Genomic DNA, 22,118 nt, shown 5'->3' with positions numbered 1-22,118 from the left:
GGAGTGTGTGTGGGAGGGGAGAGGCAGAGAGGGGAAGAGAGAGAATCTCAAAAAGGCCCTGCCCTGAGCTTAACATGGGCCTCAATTCCACAAACTGTGAGTTCATGACCTGAGTCAAAATCAAGAGTCAGATGCTTACCTGGCTGAGCCACCCAAGTGCCCCATGTCTATGTTCTTCTAGAAAAATTTAAAGTACATCTAAAAACAGGTGGAACTCCAGGTAATGTGACTGTACATCAGTTTTTACATATGGATATGCTCAATTCCAATTCTGGAAGATTGACTTTATTCTACATCACTATGATTACCAGATAAGTAGGTAAATATTAATCCTTAAAACCTACCCAGAGTGTGACAAATGACAGGATCAACACATATACGTGTGGTTATGTTTCTGACTTACACAAGTATACCCCAAATATATTGTGGGTTCAGTTTCAGATCACCACAACAGAGTCAAATGAATTTGTTGGTTATTTAATACATAAACAATTGTTAATGCTATATTGTAGTCTTTTAAGAGTGCAATAGCATCATGTCAAAAATATACATGCCTCAATTTAAACATTTTTTATTACTAAAAAATGCTGACCATCATTGAATATTCAATGAGTAATAATATTTTTGCTGGTGGAGGGTCTTCATTTGGTGTTGATGGCCAGTGACTGATGAGGATGGTGACTCTAGCTGAAGAGCGGGGTAGTTGTGTTAATTTCTTACAACAAAAGAACAAGGAAACTTGCTGCTTCAATGGACTTTCCCTTTCATGAACAATTTCTTTGTGGCAGGTGATGCTGCCTGATGGCATTTCATTCCCAGTGGAATTTAGGAATTGGAGTTAATCCTTTCAACCTCTGTCACTGCTTTATCAAATAAATTTATGTAATATTCTAAATCCTTTGTTGTTACTTCCACAATCCTCACAGTATCTAAAACAGTAAATTCTATCTCAATAAATGACTTTCTTTGCTCAATCATAACAACCAACTCCTCATCCATTCAAGTTTTATGGTGACATTGCAGCAAATCAATCTCATCCTCAGCCTCCATGTATAATTCCAGTTCTCTGGTTATTTCTACCATTTCTGGAGTTACTTTCTCCACTGTAGTCTTGAACCTTTCAAAGCCATCATGAGGATTAGAATCAACTTCTTCCAAATGCTTGTTAGTGATATTTGGACCTCTTCCTATGAATCAAAAATGTTCTTAATGGCATCTAGAGTGATGAATCATTTCCAGGAGGTTTTCAATTTACTTTCCCCAGATACATAAAAGGAGCCACTGTGTATGAAGCTATACCCTTATGGAATTCATTTCCTAAATAGTAAAACTTGAAAGTTAGAGTTATTCCTTGTTCTACGGGCTGCAGAATAAATGTTGTGTTAGCAAGCATGGAAACAACATTATTCTTCTTGTATATCTCCATCAGAGATCTTGAGTGACCAGGTGAATTGTCAATGAACAGTAATCATTTGAATGGAATCTTTGTTTTGTTTGGTTTGGTTTGGAGTTTTGAGCACTAGGTCTTACCAGTGGGCTTACAATATTCAGTAAACCATAATGGAAATAGATGTGTTGTCATCCAGGCTTTGCTGTTCCACTTCTAGAGCACAGGCAGAGTAGATTTAACATTATTCTTAAGGGCTGTGGGATTTTTGGAATGGCAAATGAACATCAACTTCAACTTAGAATCACCAGGTGCCTTAGCCCCTAACAAGAGAGTCAGGCTCTCCCTTGAAACTTTGAAGCCAGACATTGACTTCTCTCTGGCTATGGAAATCCTAGATGACATCTTCTTTCAATATAGACTATTTCATTTGTTGCTTAGTGTAGCCACCTTTGTTAATTATCTTAGCTAGATCTTCTAGATAACTTGCTGTAGCTCCGACATTGGCACTTGCTGCCTTACCTTGCACTTTGATGTTGTGGAGACAGCTTCTTTCCTTAAATCTCATGAATCAACCTCTGCTAGCTTCCAACACTTCTTCAGTCTCCTTACCTCTTTCAACCTTCAAACATTGAATCTCTTCAATCCAGCCCTGCTCTGGATTAGGCTTTGGTTTAAAGGAATCAAAGTGTAGTTGTTTTGATGTTCTATCCAGACCACCTAACCTTTTCCATATCAGTGAAAAGGATATTTTAGGTTCTTATCAATCATATGTTCACTGGTATGCAGGACTAGCACTTTTAATTTCTCTCAAGAACTTTTCCTTTGCATATGCTACTTGGCTAACTGGCACAAGAAGCTTAGTTGTGGCCTATCTCATCTTTTGACAGCCATCCTCACAAAGCTTAATCATTTCTAGCTTTTAACTTAAAGTGTGACTTGTGTGATTCTTCCTTTTACTTACTTTGCTGGAAGCTGGTTATTAGAAACTCAGTCTCATTCTTAAAATTTGGGCATGCTCATTTCCTATTAGATTGGTATCTGTTGTGTTCCGTGATAGTCAATATTTTATTATGTATATAAAGGTCAAGTTTTGTTAATTATAAAACTTCACTTATTTATGACAGTTGCTTGATGATAAATATATGCAGCATATTAGTCTTCATATAATTTACCTCTCTGCTACTCACTAAATACTTAACAACACTGATGTTTCACATCTATATGCTTTCTGTGCAATTTAATTACATTGGATAGGTGGCTCACATTGTATAAGTTGTCATAAAGGTGCCTGGATACAATTTCACCAATATGTTCAGTTAAGATTTTCTGCAGCTTTACTTTCACTTTACTCTTTTTCTAAAGTTTTCTCATTTGGAAAGCTATAACAAGGTGGTTTCAGACTGTGAACCATGGGGACTAAGGTAGCTTCCCTTCAAACTGCTAATTTATACCAATAAATTAACAAAGCCCATGGGACACTTAGAGAAACATGTTGACTAGAGTGTCCATCTTCATTCTTCCTCGAGCTACTGATGTGATTTTGACCTTGTTCCTGTTGTTTTAAAATTTTCCATGGCTATAAAAGTAGATGCTACAGTAAATAAATATGTAATAATGTTATCCTAGTGTCTGCATGTATTCAAATTTTGTGATGTTTTCAGAGTTCCTAAAGTTAGAAAATATTTTTTACAACTCAGAATGAGATATTATTTAAAGTTGCATACGGATTTGACTGTCTGCATTTGAAAATTTGGACTTATTTAATTTTTTTACAAAATTTAATAATTAATTTTTCTGTGTATATGAAGACCTCAATTGTTATCTTTGTCTTGCACAGTCACCAGATGATTTCCTGAAGCAGTCTGTGCAGTATCTCTGCACAAAGGAGCTCACATTCCCATTACTACACCACCAAGAAAGAAAACTAGCATGTAACCTCACAATCTTAAATAATTGTTCCTATTTGTGTGATTATATCACTTAACCTGAGGTTTGTGCTAGAGATCAGACATGACACCTCTCTGTTTTGTTAGAGGAAGTAGGGGCAAAGGGACACTTATCATTTGGTCTCTTAGTACTTGATGTTTGATTGCCCAGTACAATGTGAAATAGACACAAATTTGAGTCTTGAGGTCCTGTTTCAGGGTAGAAAATCTGGATTTCTCCTATATCTGATAATATTCTTGAAAATGACTGGGTAAACTAAAAGAGGGATTTTTATATTTCAAAATCAGAAAGGAATTTGGACTCGATGTTTAAAAGCAGAGCCTGGAACAAGCCTGACTGAGATGATTTAAATTTGGAAATCTTTATTATTTGGTATATTCTCAACATTCACTTCTTGAATCAGAACATGGGATAAAGAAGAGATAAAATAGAGATAATTTTCCTTTAACCTCACTAAAACCGAAGCATCTTCATTCAATTATCCATTAATTTAACTATGTATTTTCTGCCTTTCTCATTATCAAATGGAATATGATAATGGTTAGACAGTGCTTAAAATAAAACTCAGAACTTGTTTATGGAAAATCATTTCAAAAGCATGAATAATTTTAAAGTAGGCTATACTTTTGATGTTTACATAAACATATTCATGAAAATGTCAACATAATAACACTAGTAACATTAGAAAATTATAGAGGACAGAGGTATCTGGGTAGCTGAATTGGCTAGGCATCTGACTCTTGGTTTTGTCTCAGGTCATAATCTCACAGTTTAGGAATTTGAGCCCCTCATCAGGCTCTGCACCGCTTTGAGATTCCCTCTCTCCCTCAGCCTCTGCCCCTCCACCACTCATACTGTCTCTGACTATCTCAAAATAAACTAAAAAAAAAAAAAAAGGAAAATAGAAGACAAATTTTAAAAAAACAAAATCAAAAGACAAATTAAACAAAACTTTAATAAATATTATTTGACTTCCAGCTAAAAAGAACAGAAACTGATAAGAAATTAACAGAGCTTTGATAATCAGAGGAAGTATCAAATGGGCTCATATACATATATTGGGAATCTGAATTGATAAGAAGAGAAAGAGTGTGGCTGAAAATACTACAGTAAACAATGGAAATTATTTTTTCTATGAACTTACAATCCAAGAATCTCTGGCTATAAACCCCCTGCAGTAATGAAGCTGGCACCATATCTATGCTAAATCACTGATTTAAACCCTGCCTCTCTTCCTCATGATGTAATAACAAGGTTTGGCCCTCTCAATCCCAAGCCAGAGCTGAAGAAATTATAGGATGGAACTCTGTCATCTGGGTCATTCACAAGAAAGATAGAGAGCTGTAGAGGCATTGTAAAATAAATTGACATTTAAATAACAGTCTTCTAATTAGATTGGCTCCTACTAAACCAACTTTTAACCAGGACCAGAATCTTAAAACATAATACCCCAAATATATAAGTTATAGTGCACAATTTCTTTCATACAAGAAATAAGATAATCTCAACTTGAATGATAAAAAAAAACAACACTGACCTGACACATAATGTTGGAATTACTGAACAAGTGTTTTAAAGCAACTTTCAACACAATGCTCCAAGAAACATTTGTCAACACTCCTGAAACAAGTGAAAAGAAATATGAAAATCTCAACAGAAATATCAAAGATATAAAAAGTAATCAAATGTAACTTGATAATTAAGTTTCCAGAAACAAACAGAATGCTTACTCAATAGGCTCAGTGAGAAAAAGAACATAATGGGGGAATCACTGAACATGAAAATAAAGCAATAAAAAATCATCTAGTGTAAATGACAGAGGAAATATAGACAAAACTAAGATTGAGCCTGTGAGATCTGTGGAAAAATAATAAAATATCTAACATCTGTGTCATTAGAGGGTTTTTTTTAGGTTCATTTATTTGTTTTGAGAGAGAAACAGATGGTGCAAGCAGGGGAAGGGCAGAGAGAGTGAGAGAGAGAGAGAGAGAGAGATTGAGAATCCCAAGCAGACTCCACATTCAGCACAGAGCCCAACACAGGGCTCAAACTCATGAAGCATGAGATCATAGTCTAAGTCAAAATCAAGAGTTGGATGCTTAACTTACTGAGCCACCCAGGCACCCCATGTGTCATTAGAGTTCTAGCAGAGAACAAAGGTACGACTGAAAAAATGTTTATGGATACAAGGTGGAACATTTTATCAGTTTCGCAAAAGATATAGATTTGTGTGTGAGAGAATATATGCAAATCCCAAAGGAGATAATCACAAAGAAAACTATGCACACGCATTTCATAGACTTTTGAAAACCAAAGCAACACATGTCTTGAGAGCAGCTACAGAGAAATAAAACATTACAGGAGAATAACAATTTGAGTGATTATAGACTGCTCATTACAAAGCATGGAGTCATCACTTCATGATGAAGTGGTCATCACTTTTCAGTGCTTTAAGAGGAATGTCAATAGTGAATTTTTTAAAAAAATTAATCTTTATTTATTTTTGAGAGATAGAGAGATACAGAGTGCAAGTGCGGGAGGAGCAGAGAGAGAGGAAGACATAGAATCCAAAGCAGGCTCCAGGCTCTGAGCTGTTAGGACAGAGCCTAGTGTGGGGCTCAAACCCATGAACACGTGAGATCATGACCTGAGCTGATGCTGGACACTTAAGTGACTGAGCCACCCAGGTGCCCCTGTCAACAGTGAATTTTATATATGGAGATAATATCTTTCAAAAATTTAAGTGAAAGAAAAGCATTCTGCCATTAAGAAAGGCTAAAGAGAATTTGTCACAAGCAGTTATGCTACAACATGGCTAGAGGAAGATCTTCTCGCAGAAGGAGATAATAAGGGAAGAAAGTTTGGATCATAGGAATGAAAAAAAAAAGAACCACATTTTGTAACTATAGGAGTAAATATAATACATTACTATTCTCATCTTCAGTTTCTAAAATTATTTTGCTATTAAAAGTAAACTTGTAAAATTAGTGATGTGGTTGCCAATGTGTGTGGAGTTATTTTTTATAAGTTTTTAATACTAGGTTTTTTATTAATATGTCAAATGTAATCATGTGATTTCTGAAGCTAAGATCAGAGGGCCTTTTACTTAAAGTTATCACCACAATAGTTCACCTAGCCCAATTCTCTCCTCTTTTGGGGCAATATGATAGGAACTACTAGATGGTTAAAAATCATATACAAAGTGGATATCTGGTGCCACAGAGGGAGAACTCTGAAGTTATAAATCTGTAAATTTACTTAGAAGTGACATAGGTGACACTCTCCCAGAACAGAAACCATAGATCCCTAGTCCTATATGATTATTTGTAAGGTATCCAACTGACTTCATGTCTGTAAGTTTTGTCACATGTTAAAATATGAGCAAGTTCTATGGAGAAGATAAAGAAGGCCCCTTCCCTGGAGGGCAAGTATTTGACTCCAGGGTAAATAAATTATCACCCTTGAATGAGATGGTTACAATTATAACAGACTTGGAATATGAGGAGCAAATGAGTCTGAAGAAAAGGTAACATTCTCTATATGCAATTTTCCTTTGCTCAAGAAACAACATTATTCAGTCTGTACAAATAATAGAGGCATTATTTTCCTGACAGCATTTAACACAATGATCTCACAACTGGAGTCGAGGATAGAAACGACCTAGCAGGTGATATCTATATTCCACTTAGGTAAAACATTGATAAGAGTAGACTTTAATATATTCCATTTGTATGTTGCATTCCCTGAAGCAATTAGTTAAAATATATATATATATATATATATATTTTATATATATATATATACAGACACCACTCAGAGACACTAGATAGAAAAAAAGTGTCACAAAGTTTATATATTATATAGGAAGATAGAAAAGGAGAATGGGAAACAATAAAGAGAAGAGGAAAACATAAAATAATACAATACCACCAGTTTAAAGAAAAACAATAATTTCACTCATATGATTCAAACTCATGAAATAAAAGAAAAACATGAGCAGAGTGAATGGCAAAATGACTCAACTGTATAATCTCTACCAGAAACCCATGTCAAATATGATTATATTTATCATTACAGGTAAAAGGATAAAAAATATGCCATGAAAAAATAATTAAAAGAAAGGTGAAGTGGGTATTCTAATATCAGGCAAAGTAGATTGAAGAATAGAATTTTTTTTTAATCAGAGGTAAAGATAGACATTACATAATGATAAAGGCAACAACTCATCGAGAAGGTATAACAAAATTAATGTGTTTGTATCAACAGCTGCAAAATACATCAAGGAAAAACTGTCTGAACTTGAAGGAGAAATAGACAATTCCACAATTATAGTTGGAAATTTCAAAACCTTTCAGTAATTGATAAAACATCAGCTGAATTTTGCAAGATTATAGAAGAACTGACAGTTGTAGAAAATTAATCTCATTGACATGTACAAATCATTGCACCTGACAGCAAGAACAAATACTACCATGTGTGCATGACATATTCATCAATACAGGCTCTATCTTACATCATAAACCAAATCTGAACAAATAGAAATTTTTAGAAATTATTCACAAATATGGTCTCTAACCATAACCAGATTAAACTAGAAATCAATGGCAAAAACTTACCTGGAAAATCTCCAAGCACTTAGAAATCAATTAACACAAATCTAAATAAATAATGTGTATATCAGAGAGGAAGACTCATGGGATCAAAAAATTATAGCACTAACTAAAAATGAAAATATAATTACCAAAATTTATAGAATGCAGTGGATGCAATGCTTAGAGGGATATTTATAGCATTAAATTAATACTAAGTAAAAAAAAAACCCATAAAATAAATAACTATGCTTCTCCATAAAAGAGGAGAAAGAAGAAAAATTTAACCTATATGGAGTAGAGGAAGAGTAATTAATAAAAAAAAAAGTGAAAAAAATCAATCATACTGAAAATAGGATAATGTTACAGAAAATTAACTAAACTAAAAGCAGATTCATTAAAATGACCTACGAAATTCATGGAACTCTAGCAAAGCTAACAACAACAACAAAAAGTAGAGAGAGAAGATATGAATTACCAATATCAAAATTAAAAGAGGGCCCATCACCTATGGGCAGTAAAATTTAAAAAGTGGATATTACTAAAAAATTTATCTGCAAGTTTGATCAATTCATGAAAAGGACAAATTTCTTGAAAAGCAAAAACAAAACAAAACAAAAGACAAAAACAAAAAACAAAAAACAAAACAGAAAGGAAAAGAAAAAAAAACAAAACAGGGAGAAATACATGGCTACCTGTGTAACAATCTATTATTACATAAATCAAACAAATAAATGATTAATAATCCTACATAAAGGAAAAAACTCCATTATTAGGATATCTAACTGATAAAGTCTACCAAACATTTCAGAAAAATACCATTTCTTTACATTCTCTTCGGGAAAAAAACAAAGTTTCATAAGAAGTACTTTCTAGCTCATTTTATGAGCCAAGCATTATCCCAGTACTAAAAATAGATAAAGACATTACGAGAAAACAAAACTACAGATCATATTTTCCTCACACATGTCTCTTGTAAACATAAACATAAAAGTTCTCCACAAGTGACATACCAAGATTCCAGGCTAAGATTTTGCTAGCCCAAGTTCTCCCATGGAAACATTTAAAAATTTACTAGAGACTGGCTAAAATAACCTTGTAAGAATTCTGAAGGAAGCATCAAGATCTACAGAAATCAAGCAAAAAAACAAACAAGCAAAAGCCACATTCCAAATCTTAGGAAATTGTGTGGTGTTTTAGCTTACCCTTACCCCCTTTCCTCCCCTACTCCATCTGGTCTGGAGAAGGTGGCAGCCTAATTCCTAAATTACCAGAGTAGCTAGTATTTAGGATTTATATTTAACTATCACCTGATGCTAGTTGCTATGATATTAGGAACTTTGGAAGTGAGTTATTACAGATATAACTAGATGGATAATTGTTTTATAATTTATACTTTTGAAATAAATTATCCTTCACAATTCAAGTGAAAAGAACTACATATCTAGTTCTTAACAATTATCTTACAGTAGGTAATAACAGTGGAGTTCTTCATAAAGCTTTATCAATTCTAAGACAGTTTGTCTCAATTAGTGTAATTTGTTTAGTGGAATTAGGCATCTTCCACATATTTTGCAATACTCCATGCTGCAAACTCTATACTTTGCTCCTTAACCACTGATTTTGGGAACAGGAATCTTGGTCACATTGAAATGTAACTCCTCATCTTCGCGAAAGCATCCGTTTTCTTCATAGATTCCATTAGAGTTAGATTCTATGAGAAGAGTAAACAGATACTTTGAAATCTATGCAATATTACTGAACTCAGATATTTGTTCTGCTATTTTAGTTCATATTTGATATGCAGAATATAAATAAATAGATGTATAAATATAGTATTTTCTCATTAGTTTGTTGTGAAAATATTTAGCAACCTAAGCAAAGTGGCCAAGATATATGTAAAGAAGAGTTCTCAAACATTTAAATAAACTTCTCTTCAGTGGGAGAAGTTTAAATAAACTTCTCTTCATACATAATGAAATACATTGTATTTCATGAAAGAAAGTTATAAAAGATTGATCCAAAAAGGGAAGTGAACAGGCTATTGCAATCTGATGTTTCACTGGATGTTTTCATGTTTAATGTTTTCCATGATCATTCCTATTAAAGATAGTCTGTGTTTGGTAATCATGAATATACTTTAAATTTTGATTGAAATACATAAAATGAAATTTATTTTCCAGATATTTCAAAACTGACCACATGATGAAAACACTTAAGTGTAATATTTGCTTGGTCATGATGTAATATATTTTGTTGATCCATACAACCACTTGATAAATGTGTCTTTTTATTATAAAAATCCAGCACCTCATATTTTTGTACAATCACTCACAGATCTGTTTGTGTAAGTGTATATTGAATTTTTAAATAAACAATAGGCTTAGTTATGAGGACCAGGTGATTCAGAAAACAATAACAACTTTCCACTGAGGACAATAAAAATGCTAAATAAAATATAAAGGTCATCTTTTTAGAGGAATCAAAACTATAGAATAAAGAGCAATTATCCAACTTAAACTGGACAAAAACAATCATCTGGAGATTTAGTCCACTCTCAAAATCAATTTTCCTTGAATTAATTTTCTGATTATGAAGGCAAAGTTGCAAGTATGAGCTGCCATTTTTGTGATCTCACAAACATCAGGAGCCTTCAGTTCAAGCTCAGCACACAAAAAATAGTGGCCTATGTTAAACCACCCTTCATGTAAACTAATACCCCAAAGTCGTTTCACTTTAAAAATAAGATGTTACTTAAGTTGTCACATTCAAAGTCAGACTTATTGACTTTGGACTTATCAGTGAAAACTCTACAGTGTCCATTAAGGGGCTGTCATATAACGTTCAAATGAGACTATGCAACACAAAGCCAAATGTAATATCCAGATCTTAGTTTCTAAATAGTTTCTCCAATAAAAGGAACCAATACTTCTTGAAAAAGTAGTTTATTCCATGAAAATACAAGATGAACCCTGAGGTTCCTGTGATTTCAGAAAACAAAGAAGTGCTCAAAGAATGGGAGTATGTCAAAGGATCAAAGGAGTCAACCTGAAAGAGCTCCCAGTGGTCAAACTGAGAACATTTGAGCAGCACGTGGAACAGTAATAGCATTTGGTTTTAACTCATAATGTGAAATAAATATTCATGAGCCCTAACCTATTTAAGTATATACAAGGATTATATGGTAGTCCTGAAAAAGCAGGAAAGATCCCCCACTGAGAATCTGGCTTAGATGTGCAATTGGTAATACCCACCAAGGGAATTGGAGAGAAAGCTCATAACTCATACAAGAGACTCCTGAGAAGAGCTAGGTGAATGCAAGTCCAGATCGGTTTGGTTAAAAGCAGAGTTGGTGGGTTTTGGCCTTTATAATAGCGAAGGGTAGATGGGGTAAAATTTCCCAAAAACAAGACTTAAATTTCCCACCAGTGCAAACACCTGGACCTTCTTATCTGCCTGTCTAGATGTAGAGCCAAAAGGAAAGAGGGAATGTGGTTTAAAAAGAAGTGAGCAAACATCAAAATAGAGGTCAAACATTTTACTTAGGAATACATAAATAGGGAATAAGAGGAAGCTCTTCTTTTTTTTTTTTTTTTTTAAATGTTTTATTTATTTCTAGCAGAGAGAGAGAGACAGCGTGAGCAGGGGAGGGTCAGAGAGAGAGGGAGNACTCTTGATTTCAGCTCAGGTCATGTCCTCACGGTGGTGAGATCAAGCCCCCTGCCAGGCTCTGCCGTGGGTGTGAAGCCAGCTTAAGATTCTCCCTATCCCTCTGCTACTCCCCAGCTCATGCATGTGCATGCACTCATGCTTTCTCTCTCTCTCAAAAATAAATAAACTTTATATATATATATATATTTCTAGGAGAGAGAGAGACAGTGTGAGCAGGGGAGGGTCACAGAGAGAGGGAGACACAGACTCTGAAACAGGCTCCAGGCTCTGAGCTGGCAGTCAGCACAGAGCCCGACGCGGGGCTCGAACCCACAAACCGCGAGATCATGACCTAAGCGAAAGTCGGACACTTAACTGACTAAGCCACCCAGGCGCCCCAAGAGGAAGCTCTTCTTAAAAGAAGGGAAAGAATGAGGAAAAATGGAATCATTAGATTGGGTCAACCTTCAGAAAGAACCAGATTAAATTTTATGTACTGCAAATATTAATAAGCAGCAGATAATAATTGTCAAGAGTTCAAAAGAACTCTTTGCACACATACTCTTTGCACACAGAGTAGTTAGAGAATTCTCTCTGTCTCTCTTCTCTCTGTTTCTATGTCTCTGTCTCTGACACACACGCACGCACAGACACACACACACACACACACACACACAAACGGGAGATTGACTTGGTCTTCAAAGGATATTGAACAGAGCCTATGATTTAGGAGAAAAGGTAAAAGTGAAGAATATCTTCTTGCTGTTCTCTCAGACTGAAAAAATAGACATGTCTTTTGATAAGGAAAGTCAGAGAACATTTTGTATCTTAAACTACTAGGAAAGAAATGTGCATAGCATAAAGGAGAAATATATGTGAGCCCTGGTATATTTGATTAGAAAAAATAGGGCTTAAAATAATTCCATCTTTAAAGTAATTCAATCACATAAGATAAATTTAAATATTCCTAATTTATTTTCTTAACATGGAGGTATAAATAATGCTTGGGTTGATCACTACATAGTTAGGGATTTGGGATTTCTGTATAAAGTGAATTTGTGAATCAAGTATTGGTAAAAATCTAGCTCCTTGTATCTATTGGTAGACTTTTGTAAGATAATACATTTGCTTTTTAAAAGTAGAAATATTAGGGGCAAAAAAAAAAAGAAATATTAGGGGCGCCTGGGTGGTTCAGTCGATTAAGTGTTGGACTTCAGCTCAGGTCATGATCTCACACTTTGTGAATTTAAGCCCTGCTCAGGCTCTGTGCTGACGGCTCAGAGTCTGCAGCCTGCTTCGGATTCTGTGTCTCCCTCTCTCTCTGCCCCATCCCTGCTCATGCTCCTCTCTCTCTCCATTTCAAAAATAAATATTTTTATAAAGTAGCAATATTAAAATAATTAAGATTTTAAAATAATGACACTCATCCCAAAAAACAGAAATGCAGCCACTTTTTTGGAGGGCCACACTGATCATGGTGAAATTTCTTCCGTCCCTCAACATCCTTTGTACAGAAAGGAATATGGGAAAGATAAATACACAGGTGACCTGAGAAAACATGTAAATTTATTTGCAAAAAAAAAAAAAAAAAAAAAGTTGGGCATGCCATGAGATAGTAAGTTTACAACAGAACCTTAGGCACTTTTTCTATTCAATGAAGAAAATATGTTTTCTTGGATCAATTTGCTTAGAATTCATGTTTTCTTATGCTAACTGATAATGTGTATTTAATGAATAGTCACTAGTGTTGTTATTTGTTTTCTTATACTAGCAATACAAATTAGATTTTAATTCATAGGAGTGAAAACTCTTGTGTGTCATTTGACAATTTTAAGTAAATATTTTACGTGTCTTTTATTGAAAATTAAGCAAACATACTTATTTTAACTTTTTATAAGGTTTTGTCCACATGTAAAGTAGCACAGAAAAATTGCCTTTGTGTATATATAATTTTAAAAGCTTTGAACTATATAATTGAGGTCTGGGTTGTTTTGTAGCTAACCCTCCATTCCTGCGTATTGATTTTCACATGCTCTAAGTCACTCATTCACCAACTTCTGACCTTGCATGAATATTTACATTTGCATTAATCCTATCATGAACTCTGATTTCTTCACCTTAAATCTTGTTTATTTCTGACCTGGCATTTGTCTAAGTTTCATGCCAAAAGGAATGAGTAAACAAAAGGGACATGTCTTATGACTGTCACTCTCTAGCAAAGATTTAAAGCTTCTCCTCAACCATAATCACTATCACATACATGAAATGGCAATTTAGGAACGAAGACATATGGGATCGTTAATAAAGCTGACCCTTCCTCTTGGCAAGGGCAGTGATATTCTCTTGTACAAACAGTTAGATTTGGCGACGTGATTAGAAAACAAGCCTAGTAAAAATATCCCTAGATAATTTTGCTGAAGTACAGAATGTCCACAGGGATTTGCTAATTGAATTGTTACAGGCATGGTTGAGCAAGTTAACTACTGCGGTTCCACGTGTTCAGGGGCGAACTGTGTCTCATTATGTCAGCCAAGACTGATTGCCAGAAGAGGGGTGTGTGTCACAGTGTAAAACAGTTTGTCTCCCTGGAGGTGGCTTCAGTGGTGGTGTAGTGATAACTGAAGTTTACAGGTTAGGCTGCTATGTTCTTGCCTTAGTGGATGCATTTTAGAGAAGAGCAGGAAAAGCTGCCATTTACTTCTGTTATTATCTGATTAATTTTCCAAATTAACATAATTATTTTATCATGAGTAAAAGGAAATATTTTGGGGCCATATTTGTAAGGAAAACCCAGAGACTGAGGACCTTATATTACTGAACAATTTTCTTGAAATGTAGGCTATATTTGGGTACACCTGAATATATGGGATATTTACTCGAGTATTACTTGGATTCTTGGATATAGACAAGATCCTACATGATCACAGCAAATATTTCTGGAAAAGACAATAGAAATTAGCCAAAACACAATTTTGCATACAATAAAATTGTTTTCATGATACCATTTTTCCACTTGTCTAGGATGGAGTTCTTGTCAATAATGTTCAGTCTTCTTATAAAAGTCAACTGTTTTTTTTCCCCAGCCTTACATTATATTGGAATTATATTTCTACAAGTTTAACAGTGTTTGGAGGTGAATGCATAGTTATGTGTCTATATACATATAATAGTTGAGAGTTATTTGCAATTTAGGTAGGATCCTTTGCTGTTTCATTATATTTTACAAGTCATTTTCCCTCTTGCTCTTTATCAAATAGCAATATGTTTGATACTCCCCCAAAAATGATTCATGAAGAAAGAGTGAGTAAGCAACACTTAAAATATACTTTACATATTATATTCTACATGATCGAATAATGGAGTGGAAATCCTATTCATGTAGAAAGTTTCTTTATTTGTTATTAAAATAAGACTATCCTTTTCCATTATACCACTAGGTAGATTTCCAACTGGAGGTCAGCAGATGAGGGAGAATTTGTAGAGGCAGGAGAAGAAAAGTGACTTCTCTGTAGCAGATGCTGTTGGAGTCCTGGTTGTATTGATTTATCCCTTACTGTCCCATTGTGTGGTGAAAACGTGAATAATACAAGCTGATTCATATGTTGCGATGATTAAACAAAATCCAATGTGTAGAGTAGCACCTCTTTTTCTCTAAAAAATTATGCTGCTTGTATAAAATCTTTGTATTGTTCTTAGAGTTGCTATGTAGTCTGTATAGTTAGAACCACTGCTCTTTGCTAAGTTGAAAATAAGAATGATAGACATTCCCTTTGGTCCCCTCCACACATGTACTGGAAGGAGTTTGCACAAATAATGGGTTATTTGTCATTTAAATAACATTTAATTAAATAAAATTTAATTTTGTCATTTAAATAGACATTTAAATTTGTCATTTAAATAGAAAGTTTCAGTTTATTGAGAAGCTTCTAGGAACCTCTGTAAATTCTGAAGTTTTAAAACAATAATTATATAGATACTCATAAGTCTTTTTACCACCACCACCACCACCAACTTAAGTTTATCGTTGACACAGTCATCAGCTTATTCTAATTAAATTTCTTTTACAGTGCAGAGAACTCCCAAATTAACCAAAGACGTAGGTTAAAATGAAGGATAAGTATCAGTGATGAATGGAAAAGATGAACAGTGAGTTTAGAATGACTTTGTATATTTCTCCACTTTTTGGGCTTGATTTTGCTCGGAAAATCCCCGTAAATACTGTTTCAGTGAAATCACCTTCAGGGATGATCACTCTGCATTCTAGAAGTAGTTTTTACATTCCCCATTCACAACCCTTTTGCATGTAGTAAGAGGGAACGCAAGGGTAAGACATCAACATCTTACAACACGGATCAGCATAGAAATCACAAGTGCATGACAAATGCTAAGGACCTACTTAGTAAGAAATTTCTCAGGCATTTCTTCAATTTCTAAGGGTTTCAAATTTCCTATTTTACTTAGGGAACTAACTTACTAAGTAAACTCTCCTTCAGAGTGCACAGGTTTACTGTAGATTTTAAAGGGATACAAAAATGGAATTTGAGAGCTCTAAGTATACAAGGTAGTCTGTGGTTTCTATAGAGATTACCTCTATAGAGATGTCTACTTTGTTCAGAGCTCCTAGGTAAGAAAAAATAGTCACTGTAATATCTGAAGACTGATCAGGACAAAGATATTTTCTGGTGCCTCAAAATCTTAGTCTAAAAGCTTCTATGAAGGTAAGAAGTAGATAATGAAGTTGGTGTGTCAGTGAAGAAGACCTTGAGTTCCATTGATAAAATTATTCTTACCATTTGAATGAACAGAGTCAGAAAGCTCTTTAATTATCTCTCTGTCATTCTTTTGCCCTGTTTTCTAGTCACTCTGTCTCCCTGTCCATCTTTATCTTTCTCAATTATTTTGTTAGCACATAATTAAGTTACTTCCAGTTAAATCAGAAAAAAATACAGATTTCCCTGGAGCAAAGCATAGGTGGTATAAACCAATATTTATACAAAAGTATTTACATAAAAGGTAATGCTAGAGCTGGTAATTATTGATATCTTGGTTTTAGTGTTTCGTGTTTTATTATTACTAAAAATGAGACACAGTAAATCTTTTATAGGGTGAAATCATGACTTTTCCTAAGACTTACTTTGTGATGATGCTTTTTAAACAGAAATTACTTACTAAACAAAGTTTGCAATAATTTCTTTCAAATGAAAAGCTTTACTCTAGACCCTGCTTATTTTTGTAAACAATATATGCTTTCTGAACCACATTTATAAAACTTAAAATGCAAAGAACTCTGATACCAGCTCATGAATATACACTGAGTCTTTTTTTTCTTTTGCATAACGTTAGCTGTATAATCAACACATAGCACAGAAAACCAACATTAGATCTGATTAGGCTGGATATGAGAAAATGCACAAAATAATCATCACGGTTTACTGTTTTTGTTTTCACAAACTTTCTTTAGTTTCTACCTTTCTCAGCTAGATCTGTGATTATATCTGTATTGTTTAGTTATTATATGATAAGGAAAAACATACTGTTTGAAACACTATTTGTTGATACAAAGATGATGTCATCATCCTTATGTATATACCCTTTGGAAACATGTCCATTTTACTTTGAAGAAAGGATGGTTATTTGTCTTCATTAGAATTACAACTATATGCTTTCCACCACTGGCTTTATCTTTCCTGGGAATCCTTCATTCAGTGAATAACACCGTATTTCATCCTACCAGTGATTCAAACACACACACACACACACACACACACACACACACACACCGATACAAGACCAAAGCAAATGAAAGAAATGAACAAAGTCCCTCTCAAATAGTTGTTTGCTGCCTTCATTTTATCTTGGTTCAATGAAACATTTAATGCTCCTTCTTAAGCTTCATTCATGTAACAAAACAGGAAACCACGGCACACTTGTTTTCCTTCTCTTTCTTCTTCTTGCTTTTTTTTCCTCCCCTCTTCCCTCACTTTCTTTATCTCTTCCTTTCTTTATTGGTTTCTTGATTTCCTGCCTTCCCCATTCATCTATTTATTCATTTATTTAGGCTATTGATACAACAGTAGAAAAGTAGAAAGAATCAAAATGATCTCCAAGGATGCTTCAAGACTCCCTCTGCCATGTTCCAGGGCTCTAGAAATCTCAGAAGGGAGTTCCTATATGTGTCTGGCACCCCAGTTTTTATGCCTGATGCCCTGATTATTGCAGCTGTTATTCAAGAGATACCCTTTGATCACCTGGCTCTGGGGGATTTGGGGGGTGGGCTTCCATTCCTAGGACCCACTGACTCTGTAACAATCAGAGAGACAGTTCTTGGCAGGAAACCACCTCCAGGGCATAGCAATAATGATAGACTTAAATCACACCCTCAGCCTTTTTGTGAAGCCTACTTTTTTGACCTGGAGCTTTAGCCTTAGGGCAGACTTCATATTGAACATCTATAGGCTGTGAAGGTATTCTCATGGAATGGAGTCTGAGAGTGGCACTCTCTTTCTATTTTGATCCAGCTTGCTGTTATCTCCCAGAAAGGAGGTTATACATTCATCTGGTGTCCTCGTTTTTCTTACTGCCCTGCAAGAGACATCTCCAGATCACCTGGCTCTGGTGGCCAGTGGGGTATACACTTGTGATCCTGTAGGACTATGCATATTTACCTAGAGCTGCTGCCCTAGGGTCTGGTTTACAATCACCCTGATCTAGGTATTGGATTCCCATTTGGGACACTAACTGGTATTGGCATACCTTCGACTGCTGGGAACTATTAGAAATAAAATAAGCTGCTCACAATTGTCTCACAAATGTCTGAGAGACAAGCAAGAGTTAGGGCAGGGTTGAAGGATAGGGCTTATCTCCTACAAAACAAGCCCAACTTTTCAAGACTGAGTGAGGTGGCTGTTTTACTTAATATATACAAAACAAACACAGGGAATTGAGCAAAATGAAGAAACAGAGAAGTATGTTTCAACCAAAAGAAAAAAAAAAGTAAAACCTTAGGATAAAACCATAATGAAATAGAGATAAGTAATTTACCTGATAGAGAATTCAAAGTAGTGGTCATAAATATGCTCACCAAACATGGGAGATGAACAGATGAACAAAATGAGAACCTCAAAGAATACAAACTTCCAGTTATAAAATAAAATCATGGGAATAAAATAAATCATGGGAATATAAGGTACATCATAGTGATTATAGTTAATAACTATATTGCATAACTGAAAGTTGCTAAGACAATAGTTCTTAAAAGTTCTCATCACAGAAAAAAAATTGTAACTATGTATGCTGATGGATTTTAACAAGACTTATTGTGGTGATTGTTTTTGCAATGTATAAAAATATCAGATCATTATGTTGTACACCTGAAACTAATATAATGTATATCAGTTACACCTTGAAAATATTATTATTTCTTTAACATTATAAAAGTTTATTTATTTTGAGAGAGAGAGGGTACCCAAATGCGTGGGCACAAACAGGGGAGGAACAGAGAGTAAAGAAGAGAAAGAGAGAATCTGCTGTCAGCACAGAGACCAGTTCAAGCCTTCTACCCCATGAACCGTGAGATCATGATCTGAGCTGAAACCAAGAGTCAGACGCATGACTGACCAACCCACTAGCTGTCCCAGGAAATATTATGCTTAAAAAATACTCAAGAAAGTGAGATTTATATAAGAAACAGACAATTCTCCTACAACAAAAGCTTCTTAAAACCTCTGGGAAGGCATAAGGGTCTTACCACTCTTATTCATCTTCAAGTTCTGTTTTTCTGTTTGAAATTCTAGAAAGTGATTTGCACTCTGTGAAGGATCCACAGGAGGGTTACCCAAATTTCCTCATGACAGACACTAAAAAGAAACATGACTGGCCTGCAAAATCCTGTGTAACCAGTTTGGAAAACATCCCGCATCACGGCATGCGCAGGTCTGTGTGCTTGTGTATGCAAATGCATCTGCATGTGCATGCTGTGTAGTTGCATTTAACTGGAATCACATTTTACACATTTTATGTCATAACAAAAGGTGACTGCAGAAATAACAACAGTAAAATTCTTGGAAATGTAACTTGCAGTTGAAATCCAATAGTCCTGTCATAAAAAATCCGTAATTGCTTCCCAATTAGATGGGAAATAAGCTGCTCTTGGATAAAAGAATATGGCAAAGAAGTCCTAGGAAACACCCCCAGGAACATCTTTTTTTGGGTGAAATACAGCTAAGCTATTCTTCACCATTCCAGTGCCAGGCTGGCATTTTTCTAGTCAATCCAAAAAGCTTGAGATGCAATAATTTCCCCACAGTTTTTAACAGTCTTTATCAACCAAGTACATAGAGTTTATGACTTTATTCTATAATAAAATGATAAAAACAGTTTAGTGATGATGTTCCAGAAAACATTTATTTACATTTATTTATGCCTAGTAATTGTGGGAATAAAATATATTGCCTTTTAAAAAGCAGAATCACAAGAAGATTTACCAGAGAGTTACCATAATAATAAGATAAATAAGATGCCCATAAGTTGAGGCAATGCTAAATCTCATTGATTTTTGCCATCAACAAATATGTATTGAAAAGTCACCCTGTAATTGTCACAAGTTTGAGTCCTGACCAGATAAGCGAATAATACAGTTTATTTAAGACACATAGGCATTGTGGGGGCACCCAAGGGGCTCAGTCAGTTAAGTGTCTGACTCTTGATTTTGGCTTAGGTCATGATCTCACAGTTTGTGAGATTGAGCCCCACATCAGGCTCTACACTGACAATGTGAAGCCTGTTTGGGATTCTCTTTCTCCCTCTCTCTGTGCCTCTCCCATTCGTACTCACTCTCTCTCAAAATAAATAAATAAACTTAAGGAATGTGATTAAAAAATAGGTGTTATGTAGCTAACTATAAGGAACATATTTTGTAAGACAGATTTTGTGGGCAAACCATAGCATGTTTGACTATAACTCTGGAAGACTACACAAATCAAGACAGAAGAATTGGAAAAAAGCTTAGTTTCTTTTTAACCTAGGAACTTACTATTTTAGAGTTAATATAGTAACTCTCTATCTTCAGATTAAGAATACCATACTCTGAAAATAAAATACTCTTCCATTGTAAAAAAATAAGCCTAATCAATAAGATATATATATATATACACATAAATATACATATATACTTTTAAATATATATATTATATATACACATACTTTTAAATGTATAGATTTATAAGTATATATTATATAAATATACAGTATATACATATATACTTTTAAGTATACAGATTGTACTCCATTAGAGAGTTTTATATTTCTAAAAGACATTAATTTTAATTAGAAATCAACAAGAACATTGACCTGATGACTCACAACATGGCACCAGAAGAATGGCAATCCTAATGCTGATATTTTTTTTCCTCCAAAACAATTTTATATTAGATAAAATTACTTCTTTTAAGGTAATATTCATTACAATTTTTATTTCTTTCATTATGTACAACCTTCTCCCTTCATGGGTTGTAGAAGATTCTGTGTTCAAACTTCAACTGAAGATACAGTTACATCCAACAAAATCTGACTTTAAGTGTATCTGTGTGTATGCATGTGATGGAGAGCTATTAATTGATGTATTTTCCTTCCCTATAATCTTCCTGTATTGTGTCTTGAGGCAGAGGTTTTGCTCAGAGAAGGGTATTAAAATGACACCAGGGAAAAGAACTAGGAATCTTTTAAGTTTCAATATTTAGATTCAAAGAGGAAGAACCTTGAGTGTTCTTTTTATCTATCCCTACTAAATAAAATTATGCTATTTAACCTGGAAAAATGGAAGGGAGCTGGAAAGTATATGTTTCCCTGGGCCCTTCCTTTACACTGCGAGCAGAATGTTGGAGAAGCTTAAAGGAGTCTCTGCTGAAATACATGATGTTCACATAGTACCTTAAGTCGCCAGGGAATGGCAACATGAAGCCAGTGAAATTTTCCGACTCTGAGAGAGGAAGGCAGACACACTGAAAGATGGCTATGAGCTGATATGAACCAGATACATGAAGGTCTTGTGTAATAGCCACAGAGGCAGGGGCCATCAAGCCATGTGAGACAGGTCCTATCTAAAGCAGGTGCAGAATAGAGCCAAGATAAGAAGCAGTTAAAAAGCATTTAACAAAAAAGAGACAACATCATACTTCATGGTGAAATGCTGAAATCATTCCAAGTTCAGGAATACTACAGTGATGTTCTGTCTTGCCACTTCTATTCAACATTTCGCTGAAGGCTTTACTCATGGTAATTAAGAAGAATGAAATAAAGAACATCAAGTATGGAAAGGAAGAAGGAAAACTACAGGCATTCCTGGCTTTATTGCACCTTGCTTTACTGAACTTCACACATGAAGTGTTCTTTCCTTCTTTCTTTCTTTCTTTCTTTCTCTTTCTTTCTTTCTTTCTTTCTTTCTTTCTTTCTTTCTTTCTTTCTTTCTTTCTTTCTTCCTTCCTTCCTTCCTTCCTTCCTTCCTTCCTTCCTTCCTTTCCTTCTTTCTTTCTTTCTTTCTTTCT

This window comes from Hyaena hyaena, unplaced genomic scaffold (assembly GCF_003009895.1).
Source record: "Hyaena hyaena isolate Hyena2069 unplaced genomic scaffold, ASM300989v1 scaffold_1492, whole genome shotgun sequence".
NCBI lineage: Eukaryota > Metazoa > Chordata > Mammalia > Carnivora > Hyaenidae > Hyaena > Hyaena hyaena.
The sequence above is the reverse complement of the archived record's forward strand: the minus strand, read 5'-3'. Positions refer to the sequence as shown.